This window comes from Mirounga leonina, unplaced genomic scaffold, assembly GCF_011800145.1.
Source record: "Mirounga leonina isolate KUSES-001 unplaced genomic scaffold, KU_Mleo_1.0 Mir_125, whole genome shotgun sequence".
Lineage (NCBI taxonomy): Eukaryota > Metazoa > Chordata > Mammalia > Carnivora > Phocidae > Mirounga > Mirounga leonina.
Genome location: NW_023270305.1, coordinates 8,319,811 through 8,344,670, shown reverse-complemented (window position 1 = coordinate 8,344,670; position 24,860 = coordinate 8,319,811). Strand labels below are relative to the sequence as shown.

Sequence of the window (24,860 nt, the reverse complement as noted above, 5' to 3'; positions counted from 1 at the left end):
GCCTGGCCGTGGGCACCACCCTTACTTGGCCTCCTGGCCTCCTCCCACTCCCCAACACCATTGCACCCTGTCACCCAGGGCCATCCTTGAGCCTTGCCAGCTCTACACCCACTCCGAATGTGGGTGTGAGGGCAAACGCACCCCCAAGTGGGTCCTCGGCCGTGCTTCACGTCCAGCCTGGGCTACAGCTCTAGGAAGAGTCCTGTGTCCTCCGTGCCCCTTAGCTTCGGGCACCGCTCACCATGTCACCGAGGGATTTGCTTCCCCCGTGGCGTCCCGCTCCCCTGGGTGCCTCCTGAGGGCAGGCGCTTTCTTATGATCCAGCATGATGCATGCGCTCACTGCAAAGAGGGAGTCTTTGCCTTTGGGGCGCTCATTGTAGCCACCTGGTGCTGCTGTCTTGCTCTGAAAGTCAAGTCGTCTTTAGGAGCTTATTCACAGTGCAAGACACCACCACACCCACCACAAAGGCTGACATTAGAGATGGACGATAGTGGGGGGGGGCGTGGGGAGCCATGTGGTTGGAGAGTGAGCCGATGGGTCTGAGCCCTTTGGAGCAGGGTCTATTGAAGAGAAACATATGCCTTGCATATAATCCAGCACGTGTGTGTGTGCTGGAAGCTTCATTCACCATAGCCCAAGCGTGGAAACAACCCCCAAACAGGACAACGGATGAATAAACTGATAGCATTCATCCCGTGGAATGCTACTCAGCCGTCAAAAAGGACAAACCGGCTTCACACACATCACAGGCAACGTATAAAGCTCAAGAAACCAGACGCCAAAGAGCCCCTACTGCATGATTCCACTTACACAGAGCTCCGGAACAGGCAAAGCTAATCGATGTTAATAGAAGCCAGTGGTGCCTCTGCTGGGGGTGTGGGGTCTGCAAGGCAGGGACATGAAAGGAACCTTCTCTGGCTTGATGTAGCTGGTGATTACAAGGGTGTCTGTGTATGTAAAGAAATCATCAAGCTATACGCTTCAGATGGGTGTACTCCGTGTATGTTATTCTGCAAGAAGAAAGTTAAAGCGGGTGGTGGGGGTTGGGGGGGAGCTTTTAAAAGGGCTTCTGAGATTCTAATTAGTTCCTTTAAACCCCACTGTAGCTTTTTCAGCAAAAAACGAGGGAGGCCCACATGGCCTACGTTTTCTTCAGGATCCCAGAGGATTCTAATTTATGGGCAGAGAGGCCCAGGGCAAAAGCCTTTCCCAGCCGTGAGCTGCACAGAGCAAGTGGGCTGCTTCCTGCGGAGGGTGACGGGCTGGTGGGGTGGCCGGACCGCAGCGGCCCGGAGGGTGGGCACCGTGCCCCGAGGGCCGCCCCGAGGGCCCCCCTCCCCTGGCTGCAGCCGGACCCCGCTCCTCCTCTGGTTCCTGGAACCTGCCCGACCCGGCGGTGTTTCCAGCACTTAGGGCTGGGAGCTAAGCCGCTCCTCCGCTCCAGGAAAATATTTGCTCAGGGCCTTGGCGCCCGCCGCCGAGGAAATAGAAGCCAGCGTGGAGCGAGCGGGCGGCGCGGCTGCGGGTTGCTCCGACCGCCCCCCAGCCTGCGGCAGCGGCCCGAGGCCCCGGGACCCCAGCCCGCAACCAGGCCCGCCGCGGGGATGCGCCCGCGCGCCAGCTGTGTTGTGTGTTCGTTCCCCTCGGGGGCTCATCCGCCAGTTGGGCCGGCAGCCGTTCCTGGAGCGTCCTGTGTGCCAGGCACAGTGCTGGGCCCTGGATGCCGGGCACGCGCGCCCTGGCCCTACCTTCCAGGCCCTTGTGAGGTAGTGCGGGGGTGGGGGGGGGTGCTGGCCGGCAGAGAGGCCCTCCGCGCATAACAGGAGCACCGGCTTGGCCGAGGTGAGGCCGGGGTGCTGGGGAGCCAGCCAGGCGGGGCGGGACTGCCGGCGGGGCGGAGGGTGGGCAGGCTCCTGGCGCCAGGCTGGAGGAGCAGGAAGGCGGAAGGAAGAGGCAGGCGGAGGAGGGGCCGAGTATTCCAGGTAGATGGAACAGCACTGCCAAAGGCCCGGAGGTAAGAGAGTGAGCAAGGGGCTCTGGCGTGGGGAAGGCGGGTGGGGTTGGCTGTGGCGGGGACCCAGGAGTCAGGAGACTGGAGGGGAAGCTGCCGCCGGCGCCAAAGGACCTCCCAGGGCGAGCTCAGGAGCGTGGACTTTATCCCCAGGGCAGCGAAAGTTTTTGTTTGTTTTGCAACATTTAAACACATTGATTTTGATTCTTTTTGATACAGAAAAGTACAAAGAAGAAAACCAAATTGGCCTCACATCCCACCACCCAGATATTTCCCGATGACATTTTAAAAATTAAAATCCTCTGTGTCCGTGATTAGAAATCCAAGCAGAACAGCAAAGTCCACCATGAAAAGAGAAAGCCTCCTCCCCACCCGTCTCCCTCGCCAAAGGCGATTTCATTTAACAGGTTTTTGGTGCGTGCTTCCAGAAATTTTTCCATGCATACACTTGTGAGGATAAGCCTGTGCTTTCAAGAGTTGCAAGCGAGGGAATGGCTCTCACGGGGGGAGATCTGCAGCTCCTTTCCCTGAGCCGGGTCGGTTCTTCTTAATGTCTGCGGAGCATTTGGTCCGGGCAGAGCATTACTGGCTCGCCTCTCCCCTCCTGGGGGGCATCTTGTCTGCAGGCTTTCGCTCTTGCATCCACTGCTGGAAGCCGCCTCTGCAGGCAGCTCGGGATGCAGATGTAGGGCGCTGTTCCGAGTACGCACCACGGGCCCCTTCCTAGCACTGGGTTCTGGGTGGAAGGGGGTGTCCCTCCCGATGACCCTCCAAGGGTTTCACCACTTTGCCACAGCTGTCGCCCGTCCAGGCTGCGTGTGACAGACGCACAGACACCCCCTCACAGGTCACCACGCATACTGGCCGCGAGTTCCATTTTCCTCTTCCACGGGGGTGGGGGAGGCAGACGGTATCACACAGTTGTTTTGGTTTTCATTTATTTAACTGTAAATGAACTTAGGGATCTTTGTATGGGTTTTTGCTATTTGTATTTCTTTTTTCATAGGGCAATTGCTTCTTCATATGTTTTGGTCTGTTTGTCGAACGGGCCTTTTGCGTTTTCCTAATGGATTGGCGCGGGCTCCTGGTGTGCCCGTGATTTTGAAGGAACAAAATATCCCTCTGGCTGCAGGGTGAGGGGAATGGGGGGCTGGCCAGCTGGGAGGCCGGTGCAGGGGTCCCTGTGAGAGGTACATGGCCTGGAACGAGCGGTGGTCTTGGGAAAAGGTGTGAAGACATTCAGAAAGGAAGACCAACAGGACGCGCCAGGGGATTGATTTTTTTTTTTTTTTGCGCAACAGTCGGGGCACTTTGGGGTCAGTGAAAAACAAACAAACAAACAACACAACATTGCCAATTGCCTTCCTCAAAAGTTGTGACATAGGATTCATATCGATAAACCACCACGTAGGCCTGAGCCCCCCCAGGACACCTGCCTGCTAGTTTGTGCCTCCCCCCTTCCCTGACTGTGTGGGGCGTGGGAGGGGTGGGGTGACAAGGAGGAGGGAGGGGTCAAAGATGGTTCGCAGGTTCCCACTTCAAATATTATGGTCCCATAAACCACGGAAACGTCTCAGAAATTCCAGTATTTCAGCACAGAGTTACCGACTGACCTTCATCAGTCAGCATGAGGCCGAAGCAATCCAGAGGCCCCTAAGAGGGAAATAGGGGTGCACTGGGCCTCGGCACGCACGTTGGGAGGTGTGGGAGGAGGTAGGAGCTGATGACACAAGCTGAGGAGGGGCAGGGGTGGGGGGTGTCCCCGAGTGAGCGCAGGCCTCTGGGTGCCACTCCCCTCTCCGGGCAGAACAGAGGGCCTGGCATATGGGAGACATGCTGGAAATATCCATTAAGTCAGATTTGTTGATATTCAAGTTTATGTTGAGGTCAAAATGAGTGGAAAAAGGGACAGAAAAGGAAATGTAATTTTCTGTTTTTTTAAAAATTGAGATCTGTTTTACATACAGGAAAACCCAATCTTCTTGTCCTACAATTAATTCTTCTGCAAATGCAAACAGCCATGTAACTGCCCTCACAAGTACAGCATAGAACAGTTTCAGCACCCTGAAAACTCCCCGGCGCCCCTCTGTCGTCAAGACCCTCCCCGCCCAGCCCCTTAGCGACCACTGATCTGTTTTCTGTCCTGGGAATTTTGCCTTTTCCAGATGTCCTATAAATGGAATCATATAGCATGAAGCCTTTTGAGTCTGGTTCCTTTCATTTAGGAGGAGACTGCCTTTGAGCTCCGTCCAAGCTGTTGGTGTATCAGGAGCTTTGTTGCTTTTTATTGCTGAATCGTATTCCACGGTAGCGATGTGGTGACTTTACTCATAATCCCCCAAACTAGAACAACCCAAGTGCTCTTCAGCTGTGAGGATTTCCTTATTTCTAGATTCACACATCAATACTGCCTTGGTCCAACTTCAGATCCTGATTTCAGATCCAGAAGGCATGATCCCTGTAGCCTGAGGGAGAGGTTACCCGTGAGAACCTGCCGAGATTCGCAGGCCCCCAGGGAGGAGAGAGACCCGGGCCAGAGGCTAGGACGGGACCCCTGCTCCAGGGGCTCTTGGGCTGACTGTCCCTCCTCCTTTGAGGCAGCCCATGCAACACCTCTGGTGAATTAAAAAAGACTCCCCATTTGGGGCCTGGCTCAGTTAGCGGATTATACCTTTGTCCAGTAAGAACAAGGACCTTTTCCTCCAGGCCGTGAACCTCGAACCTGGAAAACAGGATATTGGCCCCTGCTGGCTCCTTGACCCAGGCAACGCTTGCGCAACCACAGGGGCAGGCCAGATTGGGGCCTCTCACGCTCACAAGCTGCAAAATGCTAACTCTGCAGACCTGGGAGGCAAGCAAGCATGAGGCCCTGTGTGAGCCTCAGAGGAAGCCTGCGTGGCATCCCTGGGCTGCCTCAGAACCGCCCCCCCGCCCTGCTGTCCACCGGGCGATCTGGACCCCAGAGACCTTGGCAGGGGAGCATCTTCAATCCTGGATCTATAGAGCCCTTCCTGGGCCAGACGCCCTGAGCGGCCAGGACCCACACTGGCTGGCACACCTGCCCCCGCAGCCCCAGGTGTAAGGGCTTCTCAGGATGGGAGCTGTTAGTGCTCCTGTTAACCCCCAAAGTGAAGGTGGTGTGGGGAGGAGCAGATGTGGTCACCCCTTCACAGCTCATGGAGAAGGCAGAATAGCATGGTGGTTGCGACAAAGACTGGAACCAGATGCTTGGGCTCAGAATCCTGGTGGTTCCATCTACCAGTCGTGTGATCTCCCTCACAGGGCGTCCTGAGGACTCAGTAAGGTACTAGGTGGACAGCATTTGGTCTGTTGCTGCCTTGCTGTAACAGACACTGTGGTTAAACCAGGGACAGCACCACAGGCTAGCAAGGCGTCGGGGACCCCAGCGTGCACATCACCAGCTAGTGTTCTCTCCCTCCAAACCCAGTCTCCCCATCTCCTAGGATGTAGCCAGAGGTGAGATCACCCCTCACACCTTCCAGAATCCTGCCAGGGCAGGGTGACCAGACCTGCTGCTAACCAGGCCCAGGGGCTTTGATGATGCAGACCCTGGTGCTCACCCTCCTGGGACGGGGTCCCTGCAGCCTGAGGGTCAGGGGAAGAAGGTCTACACCAGGCCCCAGGGGCCCCCAGTGCAGAAGTAGCTGAGCCTCCCGGGTGGGTCCAGCCTGGCTACTCCTAAGCCACAGCAGAACCTGAGGACGTGGGTTTGTTCCAGATCCGCTAGTGGCTGGCTGTCCATAGTCCACAGAAGGAGGAAGAATTTTATCAAACGCTTTTCCCTGTACGACGGGTTATCAAAGCTATATGAAATGTTTATATATTTTTCTCTTTTTAAATTAGGATGTTTTGCCACGCGTATGAGATGTGCTACCACTGGAACCTATGAGAGAAGTCTCATCTCCTGGTGTGACAGACAAGAAGCTGTCGGGCCTCGGAGTGCAGACGCAGAGCAGGGCTTCGCTGTGTGCAAGGTGGGCCGGGCTGTCCCCGAGATGTGCCCTCCAGCTGTGGCTCAGTGCAGCCTGGCGGGGCCCTCCCCAGCTGCGCTCCCACCTGCGGAGCCGGGGGAGTCACAGCCACGAGCCCCTCACATTCTCATGATGTCCTGGGACTGGGGCTGGTGCTGGTGTTATTAGCATTCCCATTCTCCAGGTGAGGACGCAGGTCTGGAGAGAAGAGAGACATGCGCAAGGCCCCGGGGCTGGAACTTCACATGCCCCGTGCTCCCCTGCCCCCCATCCCAACTCAGTTATGTGGCCCAAGGTAGGGGCAGAAGAGAGGGTGGTGGGGGAGGACGTGGGGAGCTGGCCTCTCTGCCCCCTCTCGGTCCAGGCCCCACGATCAGCCCTTCTCGGCCCTGTCTTTCCAGCCTTCTTCCTGGCCTGCACCCGCAGACACACTAGGTTTCTCCCAGGAGCCAGACGCCGGCCTTCCCACTGCAGAGGGCAGGCCCAGAGCCCGGGCCTGGTGCTCAGCCAGGGTCTGTGGGAACTAGCTGCGGGGCTGTGGAGAAGCCCTCACCACCTCGGGCCTCCGTTTTCCTCATCTGAAAATCAGGAGCACAACTGCCTACCTTCTGGTTCAGATAAAACTTTGAAAGAGATTTTTTAAAAATTCCATCTCCTGATATATGCCGGACAGCAGGATTTTGGATAGTTATTAAGAGCTATCATCTATGCTGTGCCTAGAATGTGCCAGGCCCCCCACACACCTGCCCTCTAATTTTAGGGACACTGGGTAGCATAGTGGTAGGAGAAGGAGCTTTGGAGTTATACCTCACTTGCTGTTTTCTCATCTGTGAAATGGGGCTAATAGGTCTGATCTCATAGGGCTCTGGGGGGCATTACATAGATAATGTGAGTAAAGTACGTTTTGCTGTGGACAAAGCACTCCATGAACAGTGGATGTTACTCTTACATTCACAAAAGCCCTGAAAGGCAGGCATAACTACCTCCATTTCACAGATGAGGAAATCAAGGCCCCACGCCGTTACTTTGTACAGCTGCTGAGTGGCCAAGCTGACGTGCAAACCCAGTCTTTTTCCCTCGGAAGCCCAGGGCCCTCTCTGTACCACCACTGCTTCCTGTCTCTCCCATTCTGGTCACGAAGGACCACCTGGGCAGGACCTGGGGGTGGGGGGCTCTTCTAGGCCGGGGCTGCCCCAGCCACCCCTGAGGCTTTTCCCAGGCATGGGAAAGGGTGGCCTCCCCGAAATGCCTGGGTGCTGGTGCCAAAGTCAATAATGATAGCCCGCCCTACAGGAAACCATGGTCACCAGGATACAAACAACTGGGAGGGGCGGCAGGTCACTTCGGCCCCAGCACCCGCCAGCTCTGTGCCCCTCTGTGCCAGGGGGCAGGCTGGGGCTGGCACCTGGTGAATCTCAGACCCAGGAGCGGGGAGGATGCCCCTTCCCGCAGTATGGGCCAGGTCCCCTGTCCCTGTCCTGCAGCTCTCCTAGAAAGCTGGCCAAGAAGGTGGCACTGGGCTCTGCTGGGAAAGATCCAAGGGAGTGCCTTGAGTCCCCAGGTAGCTCCTCGCATGAAACCCTGGGCCCCAAGCTTGCTACTTCATGCATCTCACTCCCTCAGCTCAATCTTGAGGCCTCTTCTGGATCAGGGGCTGAGACCCAGAGACCCCAGAACATAGCACTGGCCTCTGCAGAGCTGTCAGTTTTGCGGCAAGGACAGACATGCATTACTAAATAATACAGATGTCCAAGGGCAGTGTTCTAGGGTCACAGGGGACGGGCACTAATCGGGATTGAGGAGTTAGTGAAGACAGCCTAGAGGAGGAAACATGTGAATTGGGTATTACCAAAGGAGCTGGCCAGGCCACACAGGAGGTGGTGCTTCTGGCAAGTGCTGGGTGCACTCAGGGACCTGCAGGTGCCCCCCCGCGTGCGGTATCTGCGTCGGGGGTGGGAAGGCAGTGAGAGATGGGGCTGGAGGGACAACGGGGGCCAGTAGAGGAGGACTTTGCATCCTAGGTCAAGGGGAAAGGGGTAGAGATGGCTGTGTGCTGAGGTTAACAACTCCTGGCCTGTGAGTGCTGATGGGGCACGAGTTCAGTGACCTCACGCTGTTACTCTGAAATCAGCTGGGGTGGGAATATTTACATCATGGCACCTGGTCAGTGCTACAAAACAGAGCCAGCAGTTAAAAAACAAAAACACCCACGCAAACACACACAAACACAAAGGGCAGCCTTTGGTGGATTTAATCGTAAGGGCATGGGATAATTAGCTTTGTTCCACAGAAGGATGCTCTGGCTATTGCAGTGTGAAGGACGGGTGGAAGGAATGGGCTTGGAGCCTGGAGCCAGGCCCTGGGTGACCTCCCAGCGAGGGCGAGAGGCTGCCCACAAAGGGCTAGGTGGTGGGAGAGGACAGGCCCCGCCGTGTCGGCGCAGCCTGGGGTGGGGGGCGTGGAGGATAGGGTAGCTCCTTGGGCCTTCTTCAGCCAGAGCCCGAGACTCCACAATAAAAGCCTTAATGGGAAACACCTGGGCTCTGCTGGCGGGCTGAGAGCCGGGGACGGGAGGGTGAGGGATGGAGGGTGAACATGGAGGACCTGGCTCCCCATCCCTTCTTTTGCTTGTGCTCCAGCTCTTGCAAGTGTTCAGCTGGACTCCCTGGGCCTGGGCTGGTGAGCATAGTGAGGTGGGGAAGGAGGCGTGGGAGGGGTCACGGGGCATGGGCCCCTAGGGATCACCTGAGCCAAAGCGCTGTTGTGTGGGTGCTTATTCTAGGCTTCTAGGGAAGGTCCCATGTGTCAGAGTCACAAGCAGCCTAGGTCCTGGCTCTCCCCTGGCTTCCCCACAGAGGCTTGGGGGTGGGTGGGGGTGGACTTGACTGGAGAGAGTGCAGGGAGGAGAAGGCTGAGGCCCTCCCTATCTGTGCCCCCCAACCCCAGCCCTGGGATGCCTGGGGGAGGGAATACCTGAGACCCAAAATGGGAGACTTGGCTGATCCCAGAGACCACTGGGGCTTGGTCTTGCCTGGCCTGGCCTTCAGATCAGAACTGACCCGAGGGCTTCAGTGCCTGGAGATGTGGTTGTGGGAAGGGGGCTGGGCTCCAGGCCGTCCACCCTCCTTCCCTTGAGGGAGGTGCTCACAGGGCAGGACTTGCCTTGGGTGGGAAGGCACATCGAACCATGCATTTCTCTTTGGCTTCCCAAGATAGGTGAGCACTGGCCGGGCGGCAGCCATGGGGCTCGCAGGCCCTGTGCTGACTGGCTGAACCCTTGGTCTCCTGGCTGGGAGTGCTGGGGGTCAACAACCAGGTGTGTCAGAAATTGGGAAAAAGATGTTCTGGCTCCGAGAGGATACCACTTTGTGAACTGAGTTCCCACCTGTTGTGTGCCTTCCAAACCTTCCTCCTTACCCAAATTCCCACCCAGGGATGGGTGAGCCCCAGCCCAGCCTCAGGGCATCAGGGGCATACAGAACATCTCCACACGCATTAGAAACAGCGCCCCCTCTGGACAGATCCAGCTCTGCGGGCAGAGGGCGTGGTGAGGGGACATGCCTTGGTTTTGTCGTTAGAAAGGAAGACACTTCCTTCAAGGTGTGACCAGTGGGCACAGATGCACTGTCAGCCTCGGGGCGACCCTCCAACCCAGAGGAGAGGGCTTCCCTTGCACACACGCAACTCCGCCCTCTCTGCCCTTCCGCCATCCTCCGGCCACCCCCGGCCTCCCTAAGAAATGACCCTGGAAAGGCTGGGAGGGGGCTGCAGGGCGGAGGGGAGGGCCTTGAATGCAGAAATCCTCACACACTTCAAGGGCTGTGGGAGGTGTAGCCCACTGGAAACCCCATTCTAACCATCCACCCCCCACTGACGGTTCTGCCTCAGGCCGCCTTCCAGGAGGGAAGGCCTGCGCTCCTTCTGGGCACCATGTGGGGAGGGAGGCCCCGGCATCTGGAGATGAAAGGCATAGGGCCGGCTGCGGCCCCAGCCGCCCCTCCAGGGTTTCCCTCTGGTGCCATGTGGTCCCATCCAGCCCCCACCCCACCCCAGACACATGGAGTCACCAGCGTAGCCATAAACGCTCCTGGGCAGAGGAACTGGCCTTACCAGCTGGGCTGTGAGAGGCGGTGCCTTCATCCCAGCCCTTGAAAGCCAGAAGCCCCTCCACATCCTGGCCCTCTTTAGGACACTGACCCTTCAGGGTGCATCCTCTGGGGAAGAGGGGCGAGGAGCCCAGAGCTGCAGACCAGCAGGCTCAGGGACACGCTCTAGATCTTGGGGACATTCCTGCCCTCCTGGGATTCAGGTCTCCTCATCTGTGAAACAGGCTCAGAGAGCTGGGTCGTGGACAAGTGACAGGTGGCGCTAGGGTGGAACCCACGGCCACGGCTGCAGGCTTCCTTGAAGGCAGAGGGGCAGGCAGTGCTACCTGGGACACAGCCCTCGTGGATCCTTTAGGACGTGGCTGCCCCTCAGCGCTTCTCCACATATGTGAATTTCTGGAAATCACAACACGGAGGATTCTTAGGGCTCTCAAGGCCATACCCTTGCAACGGAGGTTCAGAGAAGGGAACTGACTACTCAGAGGGGGAACCAAGAGTTCCTGGGTCCCCTTGCTCCCAGCACAGTTTCTTTCCGCTATTCGGGTGGTTGTCTAGGACCCCGTCTGGTTAGACTGCATGCACGTGGCACCTGTGTCGTGACTGGGGCCTCCTTCCCGCCGGAGGGGACGGAGGGGACGGTCTCTCTGGAGAAGCGGAAGCAGATGCGCCTTCCCCCATGACTGTAGCTGTCACATGAGGCCACCCTTTCCCTTCATCCCCAGTTACTGACTCACAGAATAGCAGTTAGTTCCTCGAAGAGAAAGGAGCCGTGGCCAGGGACCGGTGGGAAGTGGTTGAGAGTTCCCTGGGCAGATCATCTGCTAAGACCAGGCCCCAAGTTCGTGCAGCTGGGCTCCAGCCTGCAAAGCCTGGGGCAGGGCTGCACCCACAGGCAGCAATTCCTGAGGCCAGCAGGCGTGGGGACTGCGGAGGGGGAGGGGGCAGAGGGGCTGCAGCTGAGGATTCGGTCCATCACCAAGTTCCCCCTGAGCACCTACAGGATGCCCGGCCCTCGGCTCCCCAGTGGAATAGACCATTAGGGACCCCACGGTCCTGCTGGGGAGACACCCATCAGACTCAAGCACTTGGCACCATGAGTTGACTCCAGGCCCTGTAGGAGCAAGGGAAGGAGGGAGACGCCTGCTGAGGGCTGTGGGTGTCGGGGGGTAGGGGGCAGGGGAGGCTCTCAAGGCTGGTCTAGAAGGATGGGTAGGATTTCTGATTGGGAGAGGTCTAGAGATAAGAAAAGACAAGGAACTAAGAAACCTAGTCTGGCAGGGGAAGTGAGTTGGTGGGGGGCTCCAGGCTTTCTGGGCATCGCCGAAGTGGGTGCTGGTTCCCCAAGAGCAGTTTCCCTGTAGCAGGTGCCGCAGTGACCAAAGCAGGCCATCCCATGGGCATGCTGGTGCAGGGGACTGTGATGTCATGAGCTCTAGTGCGTCAGGGGCCAGGAGTGGCCCCTGATTCCCAGCACTCCCTCCTTGTTCGGGGAAGACGTCCTGTGAGGGTTCAGGAAGAAGGTTCAGGAAGAAGTGGTCAGCTCTGTGGGTGCCCCCAGGCGGGGAGCTCAGACTCCACAGTTAGTGAGGGTGTCCTCCCCGCCCCCCCCCCCAGCACCACCTCCTGTGCGGGGGCAGCTTCCCTGTGGCCTTCTGGATGCTCCCTTTGTCCTGTCCAGGAAAGCCGTCCCTCTTACCTGCTGCCTGTCCCCACAGTGCCACCTGTACCATGGGCGGCCACCTGGAAGAAGGACCCGTGGGAGCTGGGGCCACACACCAGTGGAGCCAGCCTCCTAGGGAACAAGAGCCCAGGATGGACCCTGTGGCTTCTCCTCATCCCACATACTCTCCTGTCCTCTGCTTCCCCTCATTACTTTCTCAGCAGCTGCTCACTGATTCTAAAACTGCCCGCACTCACGGGCGGGCTTCCAGGAGGAGGTGTCACTCGGCCGGATCCTGGAGTGCTAGGAGGACCCTTGTGTAACGCTAGAAACTTCCAGCAGTTTCTGGGAGCCTTCCAGGGCAGGGCTGAGGCGGAGTGGAAGCAGCTCTGCTCTTCATCACCCACCCTTACACTGACCCACAGATTCTCCTCAAGCACAGTGGGAACGGGGTGCGGGTTTGAGGAGTTCGCAGTCTGTGGGACAAAGAATTGTGTCTGCCTCGTGGGATCTGCAGGTCCGGGGCAGCTGCCTGGGGACACAGCAGGAGGACTTGGAAGCCAGAGGGAGGGAGAGACAGGAATGGGCACAGAGAGAGAAGAGGGTGAGGCCATCTCTCCTCGCCGCCTCCACCATCCCGAACGCAGGAGCATCCCTGGCGCTCACACCAGTGTCTCGGGGTGCCTTTGCCAGATGCCCTCTTTTCAGCTTCTTGCTGGAGCTCCTGGTGATGTCAGTTCGGGCCGTGTCCCTGCGCTGTGCTGTCGTGGGCGGTGTGCGGAGAGCTGGTGCTGTAGCCAGGTAGCCAGGGCAGACCGGGGGGACAGCTAGACGCTACCTACTCGTGACCGTTACGATACCCTGCCCCTCCCCCACCAGGCCACCGAGACTGATGACTTCCTGAAAAGGGGTTCAGTGGGGGATTTGTGACATGGAACATTTGATGTAACCTGAGAACTTCCTGTTCAAATGACCCCCGGGGCTCCTGACCTCTGGAAGTGTCCCGTGCGTGCAGTTGGAATGAGCCCCCGGGGGTCACAGTTTCCTAAGAGCTGTCTGCAGGCCGCGCGGACCCTGGGCACCAGAATCCAGGCTCATCTGACTTTTTGCCACAGAGGCTGCTTGGTGACCTTGAGGCTCAGGAGATCAACAGGGGAATCTCAACAGGAAGCAGATCTTCCCATCAGGAAGGTGTTTCCCACACCCCTCCCCCCTTCCTCGGGGCACTTAGGAAAATGGATCCCAAACAGAGCCTTGGGAGCCGGTACCAAACCCCCAGGCCCTCAAGGCTCCCAAGTGTGAAGATGCCCTGGGCTGCTCCACAGGGCTCGTCAGATTTCCTGATTTCCAGTGGGTTTCCCGAGAATGCCTGATCAAGCCCACACTCTGTAGGGACCCCTATGTCACCCTTCCTTACGTGAACTGGACCATGAGGGATGTTTACCCTCTTCACACCAAGGAGTCTTTGAGAAGCCTTAATCAGGGTGGCTGATTCTCATCAGAAACGTCCTTGTTCAACACCATCTTGTGTGAGCTGGGATGTCCATGCTTTTGTTAAGAAAAAGTCTCTAGCAACTGATTTCTATGGAGACTTGCATCCCGCCAACTCTGCGATAGTCGGCCTATTCTGCGATGGGATGTGGAGCCCCTAGTTGTAATCTGAGCCCAGGGGCTGCAGTCTGTGGGGCACACCTCGGTGTTCCTGGGGAATTTTGTGGTGGGAAACCTGCTTCTTGCATGAAGTCTGAGCCAAAAATGCTTTGGCTGAAACAAAGATGAACGAACTTGTATAACGTCTTTTCATTCCATCCTCCACCCTGACCCCCGCAACTGAACTGCAGGGTAATTACTTCATGCCCACTAAGTTGTAGGTTCGGTAGCTGAGCACCTAATGGATCTTCTGGAAAGCTCAAGTCCTCCGCAGTCTCTAGCATGTCACAGAAGAATGATCCAGAAAGCAGTGCTCAGCCAACGAACACCCTATGGTCTGCACGGACCAGGCAGGAGTGATTGCTGGGTGTCTGCCCTAAGGAGAGGTCCCAGGCCTGATGGCAGAGCCAGGAAGGCTCTCTGGGAAAAAGGCCTTCCTGCATGTTTCAAGGTTTCAGTATCACCTGGTGAGTCAGAGCAAGGGGCTGTTCCATGGGTCCTGTCTCAGCCTCCTAAGGCTGAGGTCCACATAGCTGTTCCTGTTAGCTCCATGACCATCCGACTTGACCAACCAGTTGGTCAGACCTGGGTTGCCTAAGGCATTAGCTGTGTGCCCGCTGGGCTGCCTGTGGAGCAATGTGTCTGAATCAGGCCTCGACTAGACACTAATGAATACCAGACCTGGGGCTTAGGTGGTGGGGGTGGGGGGCTTGAAGGCAGGCCAGCCTCTCAGGAGAAGGAGATGTGGTAATTCGTCGTGGGCACATGGAGAGAGGTGTTGGGCAAACTGCTGAGCTCTCAAAGGCAGTGAATCTGAGGTAAGACTCTTAACTGCCCAGTGCTCTGTGGGTGAGAGAGAGCAGAGAAGCCTAAATGCCCATCCCAGCAGAAGGTCAGGCATGACTGTGGTCAGAATGATGAAGAGGCAAAGCCAGAGTATGTTTGATTTCCTGAGAGAAGGAAAACTGAGCAGTGACTCAGCTGAAAAATATTCAATCAAGTGTTTGTTTGGGGAAGGACAATGTAATCAGAAGGCAGTGCAGTTACGAAGGAGATGGAGCCCTGGAGAGGTCTGAAGGCGGTACCCCTCCCCTTGCCCCCCACATGTGCCAATACCAGGACCCCCTCTGGAGGGAAGCCTGGATCTAACTTCCTGCCTCCTACAAGCCACAAGGATGGGTGGTTAAAAGGAAGATTTAAAACCAAATATATCTCAAATTGAGGTGCCTCATCGTGTTCAACATCCTTGGCTGATGGGCAGAAGGATCCCCTGTCAATATCACTGGCTGGTGGCTCCGGCTTTAATTCACCCATGGCCCCTGGGGGATGCAGGCCCCCTGGGCCTCTCCTGAGGGCCCCAGCATGCCCTGTCACTCCTCCCTGCTAAGTTCATGGATCTGAGAGCCTTCTCCCTGCATCTAAAGGGCCGGCAACCATTTATGCATTGACCCCTCTCCAAGGCTCCCAGGCTCTTCCCAACAGGGTGGCTTGCCTGGGACAATGGAGTGGGTGGTGGTTAACGGTTGGGCAGAAAATCAGGACTGCAGGAGGGCTGGGGTACACCTGTGCATCCAGCCACCTGGGTGTCCTGTGGGTACTACTGCAAACTCCTCGTTTCCATTCCGAATGCCTGCCTCTGCCCCTGGGTACCTCCTGGGGGTCCTGAGCATCTCCATCTTCCCAGTTCCAGCTCTTCCTTGCCCTCACAGTCCCATTGCTTCACCTTCCTTCATCAAAATGACGATGGTCTCCTAACTGCTATCTCTCTCCTGTCTCACTCTCTTTGAGTCAATCAACCAGGTTGCACTCACATTCAGATAAACAGAAGAATTTGCGAACACGTGAGCAAGGGGTAGGAAAACATTGAGAACTAGTGAGGTCCGCCAGGCCTAGTACTTTGGCTTTCCCTCATGGGCTCAGCCAGCTTGCAGACACCTTGCAGGGAGTTAATGCTGAGAACCTTAGTCTCTTTCTCACCCCCCCCACTCCCTGCTGGGGCTCCCTGTTGGCTGAGTCTGGTGGGGGGTGAGGGGGGATGGAGGAGTCAGCTGACGCTGTCCACAAAGGTTGGGCTTCCCCAGCCCAGGGCAGCAGGTGGAGGGGGGATCTGGAGGGCGAAATGGAAGGTATTCACACCTAGGCTGACCCATTCTTCACATGGCCACCGGGGAGATGTTTCCGAAAGCTGTATCTGAATTAAGTTCCCGCCTAAAATCTTGAGAATAACCAAAACAATGGTATGAATTAATAAGGGCCACTCACCCACACCCCACCCCAGCTGGTCCCATTCATAGGACTTTCAAGGTCAACGGCATGTTCCATCTTACAGCTGAAGCGACTGAATCTCAGAGAGGCAAACACCGGGTTCTCACAGTCAGGGCCTGGTGACATCGGAACCGGAGCCTGGGGCTGACCCTGCTGTGACAACACCTCCTCTCAGGGCTCAAGGCACCCCAGGGGTGGTTCCGGATCCCCCCAGTCTTGGTCCATTCCTCACTCCTGAGGCTCCAGGGCTCTAGCCAATCTGCGTAACTAGTTCTCTGAAGCTTCCATTTGCTCTCAGCTCTGTGAGCCTTTGGGGCAGAGGTTGGCAAACTGTGGCCCATGGCTCCCCACCTGCCTGTTTTTGTACAGCCTGTGAGCTAAAATCACTTTTTACCTTTTAAAGGAGCGAAACACTTAAAAGAATCCTATTTTGCGACATGTGAAAACCGTGTGACATTTCCATGTCCATAAATAAAGTTTTATTGGCACACAGCCATGCCCATTTGTTCACATCCCGTCTGTGGCTGCTTTGGAGCTCTCATGGCAGAACGGAGTCGTTGTGACAGAAAAAGTATGGCCTACAAAGCCTCAAATATTTACCATCTGGCCTTCACAAGAGACGGTTGCCAACTCTTGCTCTGGGGTGTTGCTTTTTGACATGCTACTCAGTCTTTATCGTGTCTGTGTGTGTTTCGGTTTTACCTGTAACACGAAAATATGTGCTCATTCTGGGAGACCCCGAGCAGACAGGGGGATGGGGGTCCATGGGCCCCTGTCCCCGTCTCCTCCCTGGGGTTGCTGGTACTATTTCTTCCATCCCGATCGCCCCATGCCGCTTCTCTGACAGACTCCCATTCACACCTCGGCCCAGCTCTGCCGCCGTCCGGTTCAGGCACCACCCGGCCACCCCTTTCTCTCCTCTGCTGCTTCCGAGGCGGCCTACCGTGGCGGCTAAGAGCACAGCTGCCCAGGTTCGAATCCTGGCCCTGCGACTTACCTGCTTGGGCAAGTTGCTCAATTTCTTTGCTTTTCCCTCATGAGCTACAGTGGGGGGCATACCCTGCTGTGAAGCTCGTGGGATAAAAACCAGGAACTACAGGGGACCCGCCCAGAACAGGGCCCGGTATCCAGAAGGTGCTGTGTAGAAGGCAGAGCAGCTGGGACAGGCCTCCTTCGTGGAAATTCTGACCTGTCTCCCCCACAAGGTCACGTGCTCCTGAGGCGCAGTGAGCACATTCTGTTCTCTTCACGTCAGGAGTGGGTGTCGAGTAAAGGAAAGGATTTACTGTAAGAAGGTCGGCGGGAGGGGTGCGGGCAGGGGTCTCACGTGGCCCTGAGAGGATGAGATCCAGGTTCGGGTGTGGGATGGCATTATGAGAGAATAAACAGGATGGCTCAAAACTTGAGCTCCCTGAGGCTGGGCAGGTGACTCTGGGACAAAAGTATTCAGGAGGAGCCCACCCTTTGTTTATTGCTGAAAAGTTTTTGGAAAGCCTCAGGTCACGGTGTCCCCAGATTGTGAGGAGAGGCCAGGCAGCCCAGCCAGGCCCAAGCCTTCCTTAGTGCCCCCACCACTGGGGACTGTAGGGAGGTGGGGGGCACCCACAGGTCAGCTAAGACACCTCATTGGCCCAGCAGACCTGGCCTTCCTGGAATATTGAGGAAGGGGAGAGGATCAGCCCTGTCTGTGGCACCCCCTCTGAGCTTCAGAGAAATTATCTTTCCCTCCCTCACCCCATCTCCCACCCACACAGCTCACAGCTCAACCCTCTCTGGACTTCTGAAACGGTGGAGCCAGACCTGAAATGGGCGCAGCCTTTATGCAGGACCGAGGACATGCCTAGTCCATTCAGCTAACGAAGCGGCGCAGAGCCTCCGGTGAGGCTGGGCACGGGGGTGTGGGCCCAGCAGCACGTCTGGAGACGGCTTTGGCCCAGTCTTTTTTTTTTTAAAGATTTTATTTATTTACTTGAGAGAGAGAATGAGACAGAGAGAGAGAGAGAGAGAGAGCATGAGATGGGGGAGGATCAGAGGGAGAAGCAGACTCCCTGCTGAGCAGGGAGCCCGATGCGGGACTGGAGCCCGATGCGGGACTCGATCCCGGGACTCCAGGATCATGACCTGAGCTGAAGGCAGTCGCCCAACCAACTGAGCCACCCAGGCACCCGGCTTTGGCCCAGTCTAAACAGACTTCACTACCACCACCGCTCCAGGAACCGGGGTGCTCCTAGGGAAGGGGCCCTGGGGGTGACGCGTGGGCGGGTACACCAGACCTGGAACCTGCGTGTGCCTATGCTTCCTGGTGTAGCCAGGACAGGGCAGGAGGTGCTGAGGGGCTATGTGTGGCTCCATTAGCCAAAGGCTCTGAGTGGGCGTGGGGGGACCCTCAGGGTGAGCTCCTACCTCCTCCAGTCCCATCTGGGTATGCTGATCTGTGGCTGGAAGACAGGGGACAGGCTCAGGTGATACGGTTTGAAAAACATCTCCAGCAAGGCTGATCCCACCAAGCCCTGGGGCTGGAGTCTGCTCCTGGAACACACGGGAGCCCCCAGAAGCGGCCCCACAAGCTGGGGACCAGGGGCGCAGAATATGGTGGTGATCACCGGCAGCCAGGCTGTCCCTTGTCCTTCCTGGGGCCGTCTCCCCAGCTTCTTGGATCCTGCCTGGCCCTGCCCCCTGGGTCGCCCCTGAGCCCGGCAGGCGGGTGTGGCGGCCGTTGTGCAAGGGGTGAGCTCACCCACGGAGCCCGTCCCGGCCTGCGCTGGCCTGCCCATTGCAGTTAATCATTGTTCAAAGGCCCTGGCAGGCAAACAGGCTGCAGAGGAAGACGTGATGGGCAGGGCCACCCCCGCCAGGTCTCAGCAAAGCTCCTCCCGCAGGCCTGGGCTGGAGCCGTTCCCCAGGACCCCACAGTGAGCATCCAAAGGTGGGCCTGAGACCACCTCCCCTAATTCTCTAGTAGGAACTCAGCAATCATGTCTGATCGCAGCAAAGGACGTCCCTTTGTCGATCTCCTTTTTGAGTCCGAGTGGCCTTGGAGCAGTTTGGTCGCTGAGCTAGGAGGGCAGGTGCCAACACCGAATGCCTTGGTTCGAACCACAGCGATGCCACTTACCAGCTCTGTGACTAGGCCAAGCATCATCAGCTCTTTGGGCCTGTTTCCTGGGCTCTGAAAAGATGGTGTTGTTGTTGATGATGATGCTTTCCTCAAAGGACAGTTGTGAGGATTAGGATCTACATAAAGCGCTTACTACGCCAGTAACGCAGAAAGCCCAGCGCCCAAACCGAGACTAAAACACTCATCACTGGGCACGGCTAATGCCCAAGAGGAGGCCAAGAGGCCACCAGGCGCTGGGCTGGGCTATTTGTGCACGTTGTGTAATCGCCCCTCACGCGGGCCCTTGTGAGTTACGTACAACTGTCCCCACTTCCCAGACGAGGACAGCCACGCTTAGGGGAGTGAAGCGACTGCCCAAGGTCACTCGGTATAAGTGACAGAGCCGGGATGCAAGCCCCGGTCTGTCTGCCCCCAGATCCTGAGTTCTCTCCTCTACCCGCACTGCCAGGTTTGCAGATCAAAGATGCGAATCCAAACTTGCCAGGCGATTAACTTCTGCCCACACTCATTGACGTCCTCTGCGCGTGGGGGCGGGGGTGGGGACGGGGCGAAGGGGTTCGGGACTGAGCTCTGCTGTGGGAAAGACAGAGGTCAACAACAACCAGCCCCGGCCCTGTCCCCGTGCTCAGAGAACCCCAGACGCACGAGGCCAGAGCAAGCACCATGCACCTGCCCTGTAGAGTCCCAGTGCACCTGCCCTGTAGAGTCCCAGCGCTACCGTGGGCTGGGATCTGGCGGAACTCGGACCTTTTCCACTCGGCTGGTGGGAAAAGGGCCGGAAGCAGCACGCTCGTTTGGGGTTTGTTTTGTTTTGTTTTGTTACAGTATATGTTTATTTGTCATGGTTTGGGGAAGGGGACTATGGGGATGATGGGAGGCCTAGAACGCCTTCTCCTCCCACCGGAAGCTTCCCCGTGGCGCAACTCTTGGCCATGATGGCCTTGTGCCAGAGATCGCTGATAAATAGAAGAACACACGCCTCCAGGGGTGTCTCAGCCTCCTGCAGAGACTCTTCTGTCTGTTTCAGAGGTGCCCCTCGAGGGAGCTTGTCTTTGGGCCAGTGGGAGCATTTGGGAGGCCCCGTGGGAGCCGGCAACCTGTGGGATTAGCAGCTAGGAAAACTCCGTGTCAGACATGTAATCTGAGACCTTGGGAAAGAAAGGGCCATGAGGCCAACTAATGCAGCTCGGGGACCTCTTGGGGTGCGTGTGTGTGTGCATGCATGTGTGTGTGTGTGTGTGTGCACACGTGTGTTGGGGGCTGGCTAGGGCAGCAGTGCTTCTCCTCAGAATGGTGACGTTAGCAGAGTTCATCTCGTGACAGCTCTAGAAGGTTCTCTCTACATCCTCCCACCTCCCTTAACACTGGCATTCTTCCCCTGCGGTGCCCACCCCTTTTCCCACTCGAACACTCAGTGCTCTGCGCCTTCTCCACCTCTCTCCAGACAAATAGGCTTTCAGAATATGCTCTGATAAGCGCACTTTCCCTGAGCTGTCGAGGGCTGAAAAAAAGGTTTCCTGAGTGGCCCTCCCAGCCGCTCTCACTGACGGTCCCCCTGCCCCCTAGATGCATGGCCACCACTTATGACCAGGCAGCTCAGCCGGGGGCAGAAAGTGTGGTGCTGAGCAGCCAGGCCCCCTGGCTTTCTAGGACACGGAGGCAGCCTGTTCGTGCCTCTGTGTCCTAGAAGAAAGGACTGGAAATTGATGAAAGGAAGCCGAAAGCCAATCTTGGCCACCATGACGAATTCTAGCCACAGAGGCCAGACTCAGGCCCCAGAGGGGTCCTGGGTGTTTACTGCCTTGCCTTGGAGGCCCTGGGCACAAAAAGACCATTCCTGGCCGTGGTTGAGGCCACAGATGTGGGTGTTGGGAGACATGGGTGAGACCCCGGTGGACGGGAAGAAGTGTGAGACATAGTACTAGCACCAGGGAGGTAAGGGATATTAGAAAGCTATTAGAAAGATGCCCAAGGAAGGAAAAGGTCCAGTCTCCTCTGCCATCTAACCCCTTCACAGACCACCAGCATTATCCTACTGATCTCAGTCACCGTGGCCATTCCCTGATTCTCAGGCTCTTAGGTAAAAGTTGGTGTCCCCGAGGACTAGGTGGGGGTTCTGAGTTTTCAGGTGATGGGATGTTACAATGAAAGCAAATTTCAGACCAGATTCTGCCACAGTGACCTATTTTTAATAGCTAGGAGGTACAAAAACCATCATTGACCCTCTCCACTAAGCCTGGGGGCCTCCCCCCTTCTTTGTCCTTAGGCAGGCCGGCAAGCACGCACACGAAAAGTTCAGTGCCCCAAAGATAAGCCTATGTGCTGGCAGCGGGACCAGCCCACCTTCCAGTTGGATCAGGAGACAGAAACTTCTATTGGAGTTGGGGGGCGGTTGGGGCTCAGAGAGAGACCCAGAACCAAACGGGAGCAGACCCAGAGCACTGGTCCATGGGGCTTGCTCAATGAAGGCATGGGTGTCTGTACCATTTTCTAGCCAAACACAGTTTTTGAATATCACTTACTTCACCAATGAGAAATTATCTAGAATACCTTTCATGCTAACTAATGACTTTTGGGGAGCGGATTTAGGTAATTGTGTTTGAAGCTCTTGCTAGCCACTCCCATAGTATGAATTCCTTTAAGTGTTAACTGATCATCCCTAGAGCGTAAATTACAGTGAACTCCTCCACAAACATACCATCCCTCCTGTTCATGGATTGGTGCTTTAAAGTAAATTACAGACGACAGCACTAGCCCAGGTCCTCCAGCCTCAGAACCACTGACACTTCGGGCTGAATAATGCTTTGTTGTGGGGGCCGTGCTGTGCATGGTAACACTCAGCAGCTTCCTTGGCCGGTACCCACGAGATGCAGCAGCATGCACCCCCACCCCATGTCGTGACAACTCAAGATGCCTCTAGATGTTGCCAGCTGTTCCTTGAGGGCAAAATCCCTCCTGGCAATTGAACTAGAGTGACCGTATTTATTGTCCAGTGGGATGCTTTCTTTTTAAACTTTTTTTTTTTTTAAAGAATTTTATTTGTTTGAGAGAGATATAGAGAGAGAAAGAGCATGGGGGGGTGTATGGGGGTAGGGGCAGAGGGAGAGGGAGAAGCAGACTCCCCGCTGAGCAGGAAGCCCAGAGACTCAAGGAGTTGAGTTGGGGCTCAAACCCAGGACCCTGGGATCAGGACCTGAGCTGAAGGCAGATGCTTAACCGACTGAGCCACCCAGGCGTCCCTCTTTTTAAACTTTTTATAACAGACAATCTCAAACAAATACTGAAATAGAGAGAGTGGCTTGATGAACCCCCGTGTATCCACACCAGACCTTTGATGTGGACAATTATTAACTCAGCCAATCTCGTGTCATCTCTACTCCTGCCTACTCCCTGCTGCCATCCCACCCCTCAGATTGTGTGGAAGCAAATCTCAGACAATCATCTATAAATATTGAAGTGCATATCTTTAAAAGATAAGAGCTCTCTCTCTCTCTCTCTTTTTTAACATAACCACAAAGCTCCTATCTTAAAAAATTAAAAATAATTCCATAATATCATAAAATATCCAGTAAACAAAACCAGGGTACTTTTGAGAGTTTAACAGGGAGTTAATGGGGATAACAGGCATAAATTGGGACTGTCCCGGAAAATCAGGACGGAGCCAGGCACACTGGAACATTCGGTTTCCCTAAATAGAACACTTCCAATGCACATGTCTAAAAAGTCACTCTCCGGGGTGCTTGGGTGGCTCAGTCGTTAATCATCTGCCTTCAGCTCAGGTCATGATCCCAGGGTCCTGGGATCGAGCCCCACATCGGACTCCCTGCTCTGCGGGAAGCCTGCTTCTCCCTCTCCCGCTCCCCCTGCTTGTGCTCTCTTTCTCCCTATGTGTGTGTCAAATAAATAAATAAAATCTTAAAAAAAAAAAGTCACTCTCTTATTCAAAACCCTCCAAAGGCTCCCCAGTGCTGAAGCACAAAGTCCAAGACCCCCGTGATATGGTCCCACGTGCTCTGCCTTACCCTCCCATAGCTTGTCTGCGGCGGCTGCCGAGGTTCTAGCTGCTGACCGAACCTCCTGCGAAGGCCAAGCCCTGCTCCCCGCTGCCCAAAGGCCTTGCTGGCACACGGGACAGGGGGCTGTGCGTGCGGGCAGCCACCAGGACTGACTGGGGTGTGGTTTCTTTGCGCACTTAAGTTCTAGCTGTCCCTTCCAGGCGTTTGAATTTGAATGTGGGCAGAAGTAGGACGTTTGATGTTTTCTGTAAAAAAGTGCTGGGCTAGAGGTGCCTGAATTGCTTTTTTTGTCTCTTTTTTTCCTTTATTTTTAAAAACATACATATCCAGGGGCTGCTTTGCTCTCGTGGGGCTAAAAGGACTCCCTCCTGGATGCCAGGGCTCCTGTCCATGCCCAGCCAGGCCCAGTGAAGGGGCTGTGGCCCTGCCGGGCGTGCAGAGAGCTGCTGAGACAGGTGGTGCCGTCCCTGCAATGCAGATGGACAGACAGACATTCAGAGTTCGCTTTGTTTGACCAGAGTCAGCCCTGCTGCTTCCTGGGAGGGGCTCCCAGTGACGGAGTCTTGTCCTCTCTGGCAGAATCTCTTTCCTCTCTGGCAAAGCGAGCTCCTGAGCCAGACTGGTGGAGTGTGACCCCATCTCCACGTGCCTCTACAAATCTCCTGAAGGTTGAGTTTGGGGGCTTCTGGCAGAATGCAACTCCGAAGAATGACAGCAAGCCTTACTGCTTGAGAGGAAATGAAAACATAACCAGAAAAGTCTTCCACATCCTTCAAGGACTTGATCCTCAGCTCTGGCTCACCCCACATGCCCAGGACAGGCCGGAGACCAGCCCTGTGGGTCCTGGCCACGCATCACCAAGATGCCTTCAAGATAGACCTGGCCCTGGTGCTTCCAGAATCCCGTTTCTTGGCTTCACCCCGACTAGAAAGTCTCTCTCTGTCTACCTCTCTGTCCCGATCCCCAGCCAGTGCCTGGCCCAGGCCTTGTGTTGACCCGTGGCCCAGGTCACGTTTGCCTTGTCCTCCTGGTGGGCGCCCTTCTGAGCCCTTGGAGTCCTTTCCTGCAAACACACCTTTGTTCATTTATTCCCTAAACAAAGATTTATTGAGGACCCACTCTGTGCCGGGCCCAGGAGCAGGTGCTGGGACATGGGTAAGCAATATAGACCAACCTCCCCGGCCCATGGGCTTACATTCAGGAGAGCACTGCACCCAGGCCACCAAGACGAGTTTTCATACAGGTGTTGGGACTTCTTCTCTTCTCGGAAGCCCTGGGATTCTCATGAACACGATTCCCCTCTTCCCAAGGGACCAGGTTTACAGAACAAAGGGCTTGAAGACAGATGCCTGCCCTAGTCGGGCCACAATAGGTTGTGTTAACCCCTTACCCTGGGCAGAGGCTGTCTGCAGCCCCTATGATGACACAAGAGAGAGATCTGCCCTGTGGCTTTTGTCTGAGGAAAGGAGGCCCGTCCAAGGTGACTTGCTCTTTCTATTGGTGGGGACGGGAGTGCGTGCGCATGCTTGTGTGTGTGTGCATGTGTGTGCGTGCGTGCGTGTGTGGCAGGGGGGATTTAGGCTTCCAGGAGCAGTCTGGTGAATTCTATGAGGATTTTATATGGCTTCTGAAAGGGTTCTATGAAGCTTCTCCATGGGTTCCATTAGGATCTCCTAAGGGTTTTATGTTCATCCAGGAGAAGTCTATGTGGCTTCCATAAAGACTCTAAGAGATTTTAATGTGTCAAAGTGCTGACGCCTTGAAGGACGAGGTGGATGAGCAGGTCTTTGCTCTCAGCTGCCCCACTCGCCACCAATGGGCTTTCACCTCCCCTTCCCCTATAAACTGTAGCATTTTTCTTCTCCGCTGGGTTCCCTCTTTTGCTCTTTACACAACCAATTTAACGAGATGAATTTCAAAACGAATAAAAGGAAAACCCCAGAGCAAACAGCACATGGGGAGCTCAGCCAAGGACATCCTCTGACATCAAAGGCTCTGAGACCATTGAAGATGTTTTGAAACAAGCACACAGTGCCCTC

General features: G+C 56.1%; 1 long non-coding RNA gene across 2 annotated transcripts; it reads left to right on the top strand.

Annotated features, from left to right (window-relative positions):
- Nucleotides 1-1,945: 1,945 nt before the first annotated feature.
- Nucleotides 1,946-24,860, top strand: LOC118007625. 2 transcript variants are annotated; one of them, XR_004678441.1, is made up of 3 exons: nt 1,946-2,017; nt 5,879-6,009; nt 23,152-24,860. It is a non-coding gene; the product is annotated as an uncharacterized LOC118007625 (long non-coding RNA). The 2 variants fall into 2 exon arrangements; XR_004678442.1 differs by lacking the exon at nt 23,152-24,860 and adding an exon at nt 6,191-7,986.